The 12,284-nt window shown below is 41.8% G+C and overlaps 1 pseudogene; it reads left to right on the forward strand.

Annotated features, from left to right (window-relative positions):
• Positions 1–11,158: 11,158 nt before the first annotated feature.
• On the forward strand, positions 11,159–11,762 carry LOC121476191 (annotated as a pseudogene).
• Positions 11,763–12,284: the final 522 nt, after the last annotated feature.

Genomic DNA, 12,284 nt, shown 5'->3' on the forward strand with positions numbered 1-12,284 from the left:
AAACATGCAAAGAAGTAAGAGCTGGTTTGTTACAGTCTAAACAAGTCACTCACCTCTCTAGGTATTCTGTTTGCAACAGGAGTAAAAACAGTACCCATTTTATGGCCTGCATGTGTCAGGCGCTATGCTTGAGCTTTATCTATCTAGCTTTATCTAGTGCTGTCCTTACTTCTCTCAACCACTCAGAGAGGCTGTTATTATTTTTCCCATTTTACAGATGAGAAAGTGCTGGCTCAGAGAGGCTACGCAACTTGCCCAATGTCATAGAGCTGGGAACTAGCAGGGCTCGTATTTGAACCTAGGTTTGTTTGCTTAACAACAAAGCCCCACTTCTTTATTTCAGATATTACCATCTCTTAATAGCCCCTTACAAGTTCTTAAAAGAGTATATGTGAAAATTCTTTCCTAGCACAGCACCTGTACATGATAGGTACTCACTAAATGTTAGAAGAGAAGGAAGCTGAGGCGGAACAGTAGCTGTGCAGTGGAAACTTGCACAATGGACTGCACAGCCCAGTCCACCACCATCACATACCCGAATCTGTCAGTAAAGATGATTAAGTTACAATAAACATGGAAGAGGCCGTGCATCACCTCTCACAGACAGAGTGTGCCTGAGACTTTCTCCTCTACCACTCCAGCTCTTCAATTCAATGAACACCTCCGCTCTTTTTTTGTAACGCCAAATACTTGAATAAGCGTTCAAGTATTTTCATCACATACCTCCGCTCCCGTGATTGATGCTTTTAGAATAAATGATCTGCCCCTCAATCACTAATCGCCCGCATTTCAGGAATTTTTTCTGTGGTCACAGAAAAGTCAATGAGTCATCACTCACCCCCACCCCAACCTCCTTTTTTTTTTAATAATAAATTTATTTTTTATTGGTGTTCAATTTGCCAACATACAGAATAACACCCAGGGCTCATCCCGTCAGGTGCCCCCCTCAGTGCCCGTCACCCATTCACCCACCCCCGCCCTCCTCCCCTTCCACCACCCCTAGTTCATTTCCCAGAGTTAGGAGTCTTCATGTTCTGTCTCCCTGTCTGATATTTCCTACCCATTTCTTCTCCCTTCCCTCCCAACCTCCTTCCAAGGCAAAACTGAAGCAGCAAGGCCTGAGCAATAGTGTTTTATCGACAGGTTTATGCAAGCAAAGACAATGAAGCTTCTAACTGACCTAAGAAAGAAGAATAGTGAAGAGAGTAACATTCATGGTCCATACCCAGCATATCTGACATCTGGTGGGGATCATTTTTTAACATCTCCTTCCTCCATAAAATAAATTTAATTTCAGTAATATGAAATAAAACAAATAACTGGGATGATAAAACAAGAAATGCAAGCAGTAAAAATGTTCTTTTTGGCCCTATGTATATATATTCATGCCAATAAAAATTAAAACTGAAATAATTAAAGTAGAAAAGGGAGAAAGTATGAGTTAACACTTTATATTTATGTTAGCTACTTTAAAAGAGAGGACAGTAAACATATAAAGAACTGCTTCCAAGAGACTGAACCGCACAATGTTCCAAGAATGATTGGCCCAGAGAAGGAAAGAACTGGAGCAACTCAAGCTCAGCTCTGTTTCTTCGTCTTTCAATCACTGTACTATCCAATTTTCCCTTTGAATCTACTGGTTAAGTGCATAAATACATGCCCAAAATGGGCTACAACAATTCCACATGGTTTTGAATTTACTTTCCAAACCCACATGTTTAGCTGAGTCGACATGTGCTGGGGACCCATAGAGTAACTTGAAGCTCTCCAAATTAATTTCCATGAAAATTACAATTTTTAATAAAAGGTAACAAAAATTTACTAGATGATGCATATATATGTGTCATGTTGAAATCATTTAAACTCCACAGTACCCACAGTGGTTGGTTCTGGGTTTTTTTCTTTTTCAGGGACATGTACTTTGTAACTGACATTGTTTAGAATTGCTAGTTTATGGTGATAATAAAAAGCAAACCAATTTCCAGACAGCTTTATTACTGTTTATAAATACTCCACGGACCCATAAAAAATAAATAAATAAATAAATAAATACTCCACGGACAGTGAACCCCCTTATTGCTCACACAGGGAGCAGACGCTTCAACTGCTCCACCCTTGTCACACCACTGATACTGGCTACTATGATTAGATTCCTGCTTTGTCCACAAACCGTGCTACATACTTTAAATATGCTACTTCATTTAATCCTCACAACAATCTTGTTAGATGAATTAATATACTCAGGACGATACCAAACACACAGTGGGAACTCAATGCGTGTTAGTTCTCATCTTCATCATCATCCATCCCACTTACTCATTTGAAACTGAGGTACATAGAGACTAAGTAACCTACTCAGTGTGACCCAGCTGGTTAAGGACAGAACCAGAATGTGAATTCCAATCTACCTAACTTCCAAAGTGAGTTCCATCCACAACACCATTTGACTAAACATTTGCAGGCTGGGTATGGTGTAGCAGAAAGAGAAGCTGCCTGCCTTCAACAGAATTGAATAGATCCTGGATTCAATTGATCCCAAACACTTGTGTTCAGTTAATTCCCTCTCACACTAGTATTTCATAATATCTGACATTCAGTCATTCATGTTTTTCAGTTTTTTCTTTTTTTAATTTCATTTTAATTTAATATCTTATTTTAATTCGTTAGCTAATTTACAGCGTTATATTAGTTGCAGGTGTACAATATAGTGAATCAACACTTCCAAGCATCACCCCGTGCTCATCATAACAAGTGCACTCCTTAATCCCCATCACCTATTGAACCCATCCCCCCACCCCCTTCCCCTGGTAACCATCAGTTTGTTCTCTATAGCTAAGAGTCTGTTTCTTAGCTTGCCTCCCTATCTCTCTTACTTTTTTCCCTTTGCTTATTTGTTCTGTCTTTTCAGTCTTATGTAACAGGCAGAGCAACTGTTAGAGTTTAAATATTTCTGTGATCATTGAATAAATAAATGTGTGTGCTACCCATAGGCTGACAGCTGCAAGAGGGTAGGGTGGAACTACATCTGCTTTGTTTCCAGAGTATTCCCAGGACCAAGCATAGTCCTAGAATGTTATAGCCATCAAAAATGCATGAGATGGACATTGCTGCTATGAACATTAGGGTGCATGTGCCCCTTTGGATCAAACTATGGAAAGAGCTGAGAGACATCCATCAACAGATGAAAGGATACAGAAAAGATGAGATAGATATTTATATATATATATATTATATTACATATAATATATGTAATAGACTGTTACTCAGCCATCAGAAAGGATGAATACTTACCATTTACATTGACATGGAGAAAGACAATTATCAGATGGCTTCACTCATGTGGAATATATGAAATAGCACAGAGGATCATAAGGGAAGGGAGGAAAAACTGAAGGGGAAGTCATTAGAAAGGGAGAAAAACAATGAAAGACTCTTAACTCTGGGAAACAAACTGAGGCTTGCTGGAGAGGAGGTGGATAGGAAGATGGGGTAGCTGGATGACGGGCATTAAAGAGAGCACGTGATGTGACAAGCACTGGGTATTATACACAACTGATGAATTATTGAAGTCCACATCTGAAACTAATTATGTTGGCTAATTGAATTAAAATTTTAAAAATTCAAATGTATATGATGTATAAGTAAAGAACGAATGACTGGAGAGCTTTTTCAAGTATATTTTCAGATTAAATGGGGTCCTCACAACAGAACGGTGAGGTAGTCACTATTTTGCTTATTCTTAAATGAAGAAAATGAAGATTGAGAAAATGGAACTTCCATCCCAAGGCTCTTCACTTGAGTTCCTTTCTTGTTACTTCCCTTAATTTCAGCTCCCTTTGGCCTTCCTTCAAACTTGCCTGGAAACTGCAGTAATCCAGCACCTGCCTCCTTTGTTTCTGTATGTTTAACTCCCGTTTCCCTTGCCTGTGTTCTCAGCTACACTGTGAGCTCTCTAAGGTCAGGGATGGCATTTTGCTGTCTGTTGGAACCCCAGCACTTAGAACAATGTTTTACGGATGTATTACACATAACACATTGTGTGTGTAAAACACATGTATAATATAAACAAGCATATGCATAATAAATAACAAAATAAAATGTAAAATACAAATAGTTTCACATTTAAATAAAATAATAAAATAAAATTTGAGTCTCAAGTCTGCCTTCCATAAGCCATGTATTCTTGGGATAAGTCACTTTAACTCTCTGAGCCTAGTTTACTCATATATGAAATGGGGATAATAATACCTCCTTGCTGGGGCACCTGGGTGGCTCAGTCAGTTGAGTGTCTGCCTTTGGCTCAGGTCATGATCCCAGGGTCCTGAGATCGAGCCCTGAGTTGGGCATCCCTGCTCATCAGGGAGTCTGATTCTCCCTCTCCCCTCTGCTCATGCTCTCTCTTACTATTTCTCTTTCAAATAAATAAATAAAACCTCTAAAAAATAAAAATACCTCCTTGTAAAGTTTCTGTAAGGATTAACAATCCTAGGATGCCTAGAATAGATCCTGACACCTAATTAGAACCCAACAAATGATGAATGCTTATTTTCCCTGACTCATGCAGCTGCAGGCACAGAGGACCTTCTGACCTACCTCTAGTCATGGTGACAGGGGCATAACACTCATGACACTCATAAGCAGTTTGGCCCAACCACAGTAGGATTCACAGAGGTATTTAGGGACCACAGTTCATATAGTTACTAAGATTGCTCCTTTATCTCTGGGACACAAAAGGAATGAGTACTGTCACTACAAGCACTTGCTCAGAATTCAAATTCTGTACACTTCCTCCTCAGAGGAAGAGACACCAGCTGGGGCCACCAGCTTTGGAGTTCAAGGTACAATGAGCTCAATGCCAAGTACTGTGGAAGCACAAAGTCCCTGAGCACTGGGGAAAGAAGTAGAGCTTTTATCTCCTAGTCTCCACTGCTTTGCCCTCTAGGCACCTGCTTTTCCATACTTCTCTCTGGCTTACACCACTTTTCCCAGAATGAAAGCTTTCTTCTTCTTTGAGTTCGCAAGGATGCCTCCCCTCACCTGCGCAAATGTAGGCTGATTGCCTTAGCTGCAGATGTGCAGGTGAAGGGCACCGCACAGCACAGCATAGAAGCACCTTCCAGTGGGATGGTCAGCATCCTCTCACCACTTCCTTGAGGCTCTGCATCACAGAGTCTCAAGGCCCCTTCAGCTCACCTACTTCCAGTCTCTCTTGTTTCAACTTCCTCCTCCTATTTCTTTTGCCCCTTACCTCACCCCCACAGCTGTCTCCCTCATCTGCTACCCCAGAAACTCCATATTTTTCTCCCTTTATGTCCAAAACCATAGAACTAAAGTTTTCAAGTCACTAAAAGGAGCAAAACGTCTGTCATTAATATTACCTGCTCTCTTTAAAGGTAGAGTGAATATATAAATAGCAAAATATTTTCTGGGGGAAAAGTTAATAAATATCACATCCCCCTCAGTTGCAGCAGCTCTAGGAATCTACCCTGACCCAGTTCTTATCACTAGCCTCCATGCACTTATGGCCATCCCTCCTTCCTGGCAGTGGCCAAATGCTGGCATTTAAGTCTCCAATACTAATGTAACCCTCACTCAAAGGATACGCAAGCTTCAATTCAATTCAGTATTTATAAATTGCCAGGTACTATAAAAAGAGATACAGAGACTATTCAGCAAAATCATTGCTCTTGGGGATCCCTGGGTGGCTCAGCAGTTCAGTGGTTTAGCGCCTGCCTTGGGTCTAGGGTGTGGTCCTGGAGTCCTGGGATCGAGTCCCACATCAGGCTCCCTGCATGAAGCCTGCTTCTCCCTCTGCCTATGTCTCTGCCTCTGTGTGTGTGTGTGTCTCGTGAGTAAATAAATAAAATCTTTTTTCGAAAATCATTGCTCTTGAAGAACCCGCGTTCTAGCAAGGGACAGGTATGTCCCCAACTAGACTGGATATAATTGGCTTGCAGTCATTTTCACATGTCAATTACCACAATCTCATTTCTTTCCTAGACACAGTTCTGAAGTTTTATTCTTTTCTAGCTAGTTCCCGTGCCTGTCACTCTCTTTCAATATGAGGATGGCTACCTTGAGACTAGCAAAAAGAAAAGGCTTGAGTGGGAAAATAACACCCTTAATCTGGCATTTGCTTATGTCTTATTATTTAATGAAGAAATCTTTAAGTGCCTTGTAATCCAAATTTTCCCAGCCACATCTTCTTTTATTACATAGAACATCTCCCCTTCCATGGACCTCTGGAGCATGAGCAAGAAATAAACTTCTACAGTATTGAACCATGACATGCCTGGGTCCATTATCTGCTATTACATGCCTCGCCTGCACATACTAATTTTAAAACTGCCTGAAATACAAGATAGAATGGATTAAATGGTAGGTAGAGATATAAGTCATGTGCTTTGAAGAGCACAGATGAAGAAACAATATTTTCTGCTTAACATTTATTGCTGAGTTTATCAGATTTTATTCTCACAATAACACTGCTGAGTATATTTTCCTCTCCTTTGTATAGCTCAGGAGAGTGATATTAGAATAATTAAGGAATTTGCACAACATTGCAAAGCTAACTTTAAGTAGAAATTGGATACAAATTTAAGTGTTGCTTCAAGACTCATAATCTTTCCATGACACCGTATCATCCCTTGTAGTGAAGGTCAAAGGTGACTTGACGCGGAGTTTGTATAGGAACTGGGCCCAAGACAATGAACAAGCTATAAAATCAAGTATCAGAGGCAGCCTAGGGTATTCCAGTAATATTACACTCTTATGCAAATAAACTTTGCAGAAGTGACCCAGAATTATATCATGGTGGCTTCAAAAATTGGAAACCAAAAGCTATTTAATTCATAAAGCCACTTTCTGGAGAGATAATTAATATTCTTGAGTGGATAATGCATTTGTCCTCTTCTTCTGGGTACACAAGTCATTGGGATGATGGGCCCATCCACCATCTGTCTGGGTAAATGATAACTGCCAAAAACCAGGAGCTGAAGCTCTTAGCAGAGTGAGGACACTAGTGTCAGCAGTTGGCTTGAGCCTCCTCTATAGAACACACCAATTAAGAGAACTAATTAGGCTTCCACTAGATCCCAGTGGGATTCATTAAAGGAAAATCTTATAAAATATTTCATCCCAGAGCATGTATTTGGATAATCCAGAAGAGTGATTTAATTAGAGGATTAAAACTATTGAAGTAGATTCCAGAATGAAATTGTTTCTGTCAAAACAACATGGAGATCACTATCCCAGGGCCAAAAAAAAAAAAAAAAAAAAGACAAGCCACGTGTCCTCTGCCTTCTTTTTTAATGGGCAGATGGCTGAGATATTCATTTCTTAAGGTTCAAGCATACAAGAGTAATTTTCATTGAGTCTTTCTTGCTATGGTGCTATGGTTAAACCACATTGATAATATAGATCTCAATTCCTCCCCACCCGTGTGTTGCAAAACTGTAAAGTCATTGGGGACCTGAATCTTCCCACAAAATTCCTATTCAAGGTCAGTCTTGCACTGGAGTTCTATGTACCCCTTCCAAATTATGAGCCAAACACAAGCTATGTCACATAATGTTGAAGCAAGCCCAGCACCTGGGATATTTTGGCATAACTCAAAGTCTAAACTGCTCCAGGCAATGGAAGAATATACTTTGCATGGGTCCCATATTGCCCCAAGATTCAAACTCTACCTGTGAGGGAGGTTGGGATCATAGTAATGGTCAAAATCCAAATTCTACTTTTTCCTGCCTCTACTTGTGTATGCAGACCTCAACTTCTGCAAAATAACTCAGAATCTTTTTAAGAATTCCTGAAACACATCTAACCTGTGCTCTGAAGCAAAGCAAAGCCACTACCACATGAGTGCCACAGTGTCTCTTCTCTCCCCACTCCTCTTCTCCACTTTCCGAAAACTCAGACCCAGAACCAAAAGGGACTGATTAAGGAAATGTACTGAAATGGCAGATGCCACACTTACTCAAACCTGCCCCTCCCAACTAGCCACCAAGACCTCGGGGGTCAGGTCTTCTTTATCCAGAACTTTTCCCCCTCAGGCAAGGTCTTTTTTAGGACTCCTCAGGCCCTCAAGCAAACAAGCTTCTGATGAGTCAGGCCCCTTCTAGGCAGCAGACAACTTTCTCAAACTAATCCAGGCTGAAGTTCCTTTTACACGTTAGCACAACATGTATCCTACCTTCATATCATTTATCAGAGCCCACATCATTTATTTACTGTGTAATTAACTGATTAAAATATGTGTCCCAGGCGCCTGGGTGGCTCAGTATCTCCCTTTGGCTCCGTCCTGATCCCAGAGTCCTGGGATCAGGCCCCTCAACCAGCTCCCTGCTCAGCAGGGAGTCTTCTCCCTCTTCCTCTGCCCCTCTCCCCCGCTCATGTGCTCTCTCGCTCTCTCTCTCTCTCTCTCTCAAATAAATAAATAAAATCTTCTTAAAAATAAAACAAGTGTCCACGGGCGCCTGGCTGGCTCAGTCAATAGAGCACGTGTCTCTTGATCTCATGGTTGTAAGTTCAATCCCCATGCTGAGTGTAGAGATTACTTTACATAAAAACAAAAATGTCCCCACTAAACTATAATCTCCAGGGGGAACTGACCCTGTGCATTTTGCTCACCACTGCATTCTTGCTACTCGGCACAGAGCCTGGCAAACGTAGACGTTGTTATGTGAAAAGGCTCAAGCTCAGAATGCTTCCTTTTTCCTTTCCCCTTCCCTCGATTGTAACTGCCCATGCTGTAGACAACTAGCAAGTCAGGCCAGGAATTACTGTAATGAGGAAGGGATTCCCCTTCTGCTACAAAATTGAGCTTCTGCCTAAATTATTAGGCATTATCATCTCCTATGTGCCAAGCACCTCCTAAGCATATTCTCTCATTCTGTCCTCATAATAACACATAATAACACTGTAAGTAGACCTTATTATTACCTATATTTTATAGAAGAGAGGACCAAAACAGAGAAGTTAAGTAGCGTGCTCAAATAGTAAGAACTAGCAAGTGATAGAGCACTTAGAGCAGCTACATCTGCACGTGCTTTCATATGGAAGTTCTGCCACAGAATGGTTGCCCTAAATCTACTTGGTCACACCTGAAGTGGCCCTGCTGGACAAGTCTATACAGAATAAAAATTTTGAAAGGTTATGGTGAGATGATCCTTGGTGTTCTTAGACCCAAGACTAGGAGAAATGGTCACGGTAGTGACTGTGACCAAAACCCCAGCACGGCACCACAGAGTTTTCCTAACAGTCACCGTGGAGGTGCTCAGGGTCAGGGGACCACGTCCCACACCACCTGTCAGGAGAACCCACTGTGATGGCCCAGTGTGGGGTGGGCAGAGCTAAGCCAGTTAGTCCAACAACTGACTTCACCAACCAACGCCACACAGATAGGCATGAATTCCGAGAGTGCCGTGCCCATCTGCAGCAAACCACAGAAGGAGAAAAAGCTCGGAGGGTCACACGTGGAAAGTGTTATGGGCCCAACCTACAAAAGAAGTATATTGCTTCCACTCACATTCCACCACCCAAAATTCAGTCACATGGACAGGACTGCAAGCTAGGACTTAAGAGTGGAAACTGTAACTTTATAGCAGTTCAGGCTACAGAGGTTCCCAGTTTGCATCCAGCACCACACTGGTCTGCAGTCTGGTCTACCAGCATTGAAGGTGAGGAATTACATCGGTTTCCATTTGGTGGTTGCCAGGGAGGACAAATTTAAGAGAGGAAGAAAACAAATCTGCTCCGGTTACCTCCAAGGCAATGACACTACCTACAAAAGATGAAGTCATCCACCAGTCTCACCACTAGATGGCTCTTTAAGCCTTTGGATTCCCCAAGTTTTGTTCTGAGATGCTTTTCAGGGAAGCAGGATAAAAGGATTTTCCAGTCATCTGAGCAGAGATATAAATGGTCTTATTCTTCCTAGCCTCACCCAAGAATGGGTCTGGGCTTGCCTTCACCTAGGGAAGATTAGCAACCGAGAGTAAAGAGAAGTCAGTGCTGTTAAGCAGGGCATAGAGGATGTCCACAGGAGGCAGAGACAGTGAGCCCACAAGGCCTGGCAAGAGCCCCAGCTCTGCCCTGAATGCTCAAGGGCTTGTCACCTCACACTCTGCTTCATCATCTGTGAAATGAAGACTATAACATGACTGTAGTTGAATGTAGCTTTTTCCTTTTTTCTTAAGACTTTATTTGTTTATTCATGAGATACACAGAGAGAGAGAGAGAGAGAGAGAGAGGCAGAGACACAGGCACAGGGAGAAGCAGGCTCCTCACAGGGAGTCGGATGCGGGACTGGATCCAGGACCCCGGGATCACGACCTGAGCCAAAGGCAGCTGCTCAACCACTGAGCCACCCAGGCACCCCGAGGTTTTCTGCTTTTTCACTTTCACAAACACCCTCTGTTTTGTCCCTGTGACACCCCACCAAGGACAGCATCAGGCATTGCTGGTCTCACTTTGCAGTAGGGGAAACTAAGAAACTAAAATGAAAATTAATTTGCCCAAGATCACAAGGTAACTTGTGACTCTTCCCACTGCTCTGTTCTTTGTACTCTGTGAATCACTGCCAGTGCTTTGACTCTCTTGCTCTTCACTACAAAACCATGAAGTAAACAGGACAAGTAATGTCATGACTGTATTCTTTTCACAGAGGAAAAAATCTGAGGTTCAGGGAGGTTTAATCAGCCTGCCCATTTTGGCAGGACTCGGGCTATAATTCACATTTCCAGATTTCCTCATAAAAGAGATTTTTTAAAAACCTTAACACAAAAGACTTTTATTGGCCAAAAGGGCTGATTTTCTCCACTCACTGCCACATTGAGGATAAGTATTTATGATCTTTTTAGATGTTTAGAAAAGACCTTTTTCCCCTCTCCCATCAAATGTGAGCCTATAATTCTGGCCAATGTCAAAATTAGCCCTGCCTTTTTACATGCTTTAGCTGACCATTCTGTCAACTATGTGAATACAAAAAATAAAAAAAAAAAAATTGGAAAACAAGAAAGGCGTTAACACAGGCTGAGGGAAAAACAGGTAATAGAATAGGCAGCCAGGCCTCCAAAATTTACCTTAGCCAAAAGGAAATAAAAATCTCACTGAAAAGAAATGATAGCAGCTTTGCAGACCCCACCTGCACCGCCCAGCCATGGTCAACCCCTCTGTGTTCTTTGACATTGCCTTGGTCAGGGAGCCCTTGGGCTGTGTCTCCTTCAAGCTGTTTGCAGACAAAATTCCAAAGACAGCAGAGAACTTTAATGCTCTGAGCAGTGGGGAAATAAGAGTTGGTTCTAAAAGTTCCTGCCTTCATGGTATTAGTCTGGGATTTATGTGCCAGGCCCATATCTTCACACGCTATTATGGCACTGGTTGGAAGTCCATTTATGGAGAGAAATTTGATGATGAGAATTTCATCCTGAAGCATATGGGTCCTGGAATCTTGTCCATGGCAAATGCTGGGCCCAACAAAAATATTACCCAGTTTTTTCTCTGCGTTGCCAACACTGGGCCATTGGATGGCAATGGCCATCCAATTGCCTCTTTGGCAAAGGAAAGAGGGCATGAATATTGTGCAGGCCATGGAGCGCTTTGGGTCCAGGAGCCACAAGATCAGCAAGATCACCATTGTTGAATCTAATAAATCTGACTTGTGTTTTATCTTAACTTCCAGACATTCCTTCTGTATCTCAGGAGGGCCACCCTTCAGCCCCATCTGCTTAAAATATGCCATAATCTTTGCGTTCTCCCTGTAGTTCTATGGGTCCCATATTTCCTTTACTCCCCTCTAATTCTAGCTGGATTGCAGTTAAGTTTATGATTATGAAATAAAAACTAAACAACAAAAAAAAAAAAAGAAGAAAAAGAAATGACATCAAACTGACCTAAAACTCAGCTACACGTATTAGTGATAGATTTGGAAACCACTGAATAGCCAACAGGACTTGGACCTTCCTCAGACTCCAGATGAAATGGAAAAAAAATTCACAAACAGGGGTTGTAATCTCTGACCAGGTGATTTGCAGATCTCACTAATATTCACTGATGCCTTGCACATGGCGGGCACTGTGCTGGAGACATTCATATTTTAGTTCATCTTACAACCACCATGTGGAGACAACAGCGTCCTCCTTATACAAATGATGAGAACACACATTCAAAAATGGTCAAGTGATTGACTCGCTCAGTGCTAATCAGTAACAGGGTTGTTAACATCCAAGCGTTAGAAACACCACCACCTACCCTTGCCTGGCCCTTTGCCAATAGCTTATATATAT

The sequence above is a fragment of the Vulpes lagopus genome, chromosome 15, assembly GCF_018345385.1.
Source record: "Vulpes lagopus strain Blue_001 chromosome 15, ASM1834538v1, whole genome shotgun sequence".
Taxonomy (NCBI): Eukaryota; Metazoa; Chordata; class Mammalia; order Carnivora; family Canidae; genus Vulpes; species Vulpes lagopus.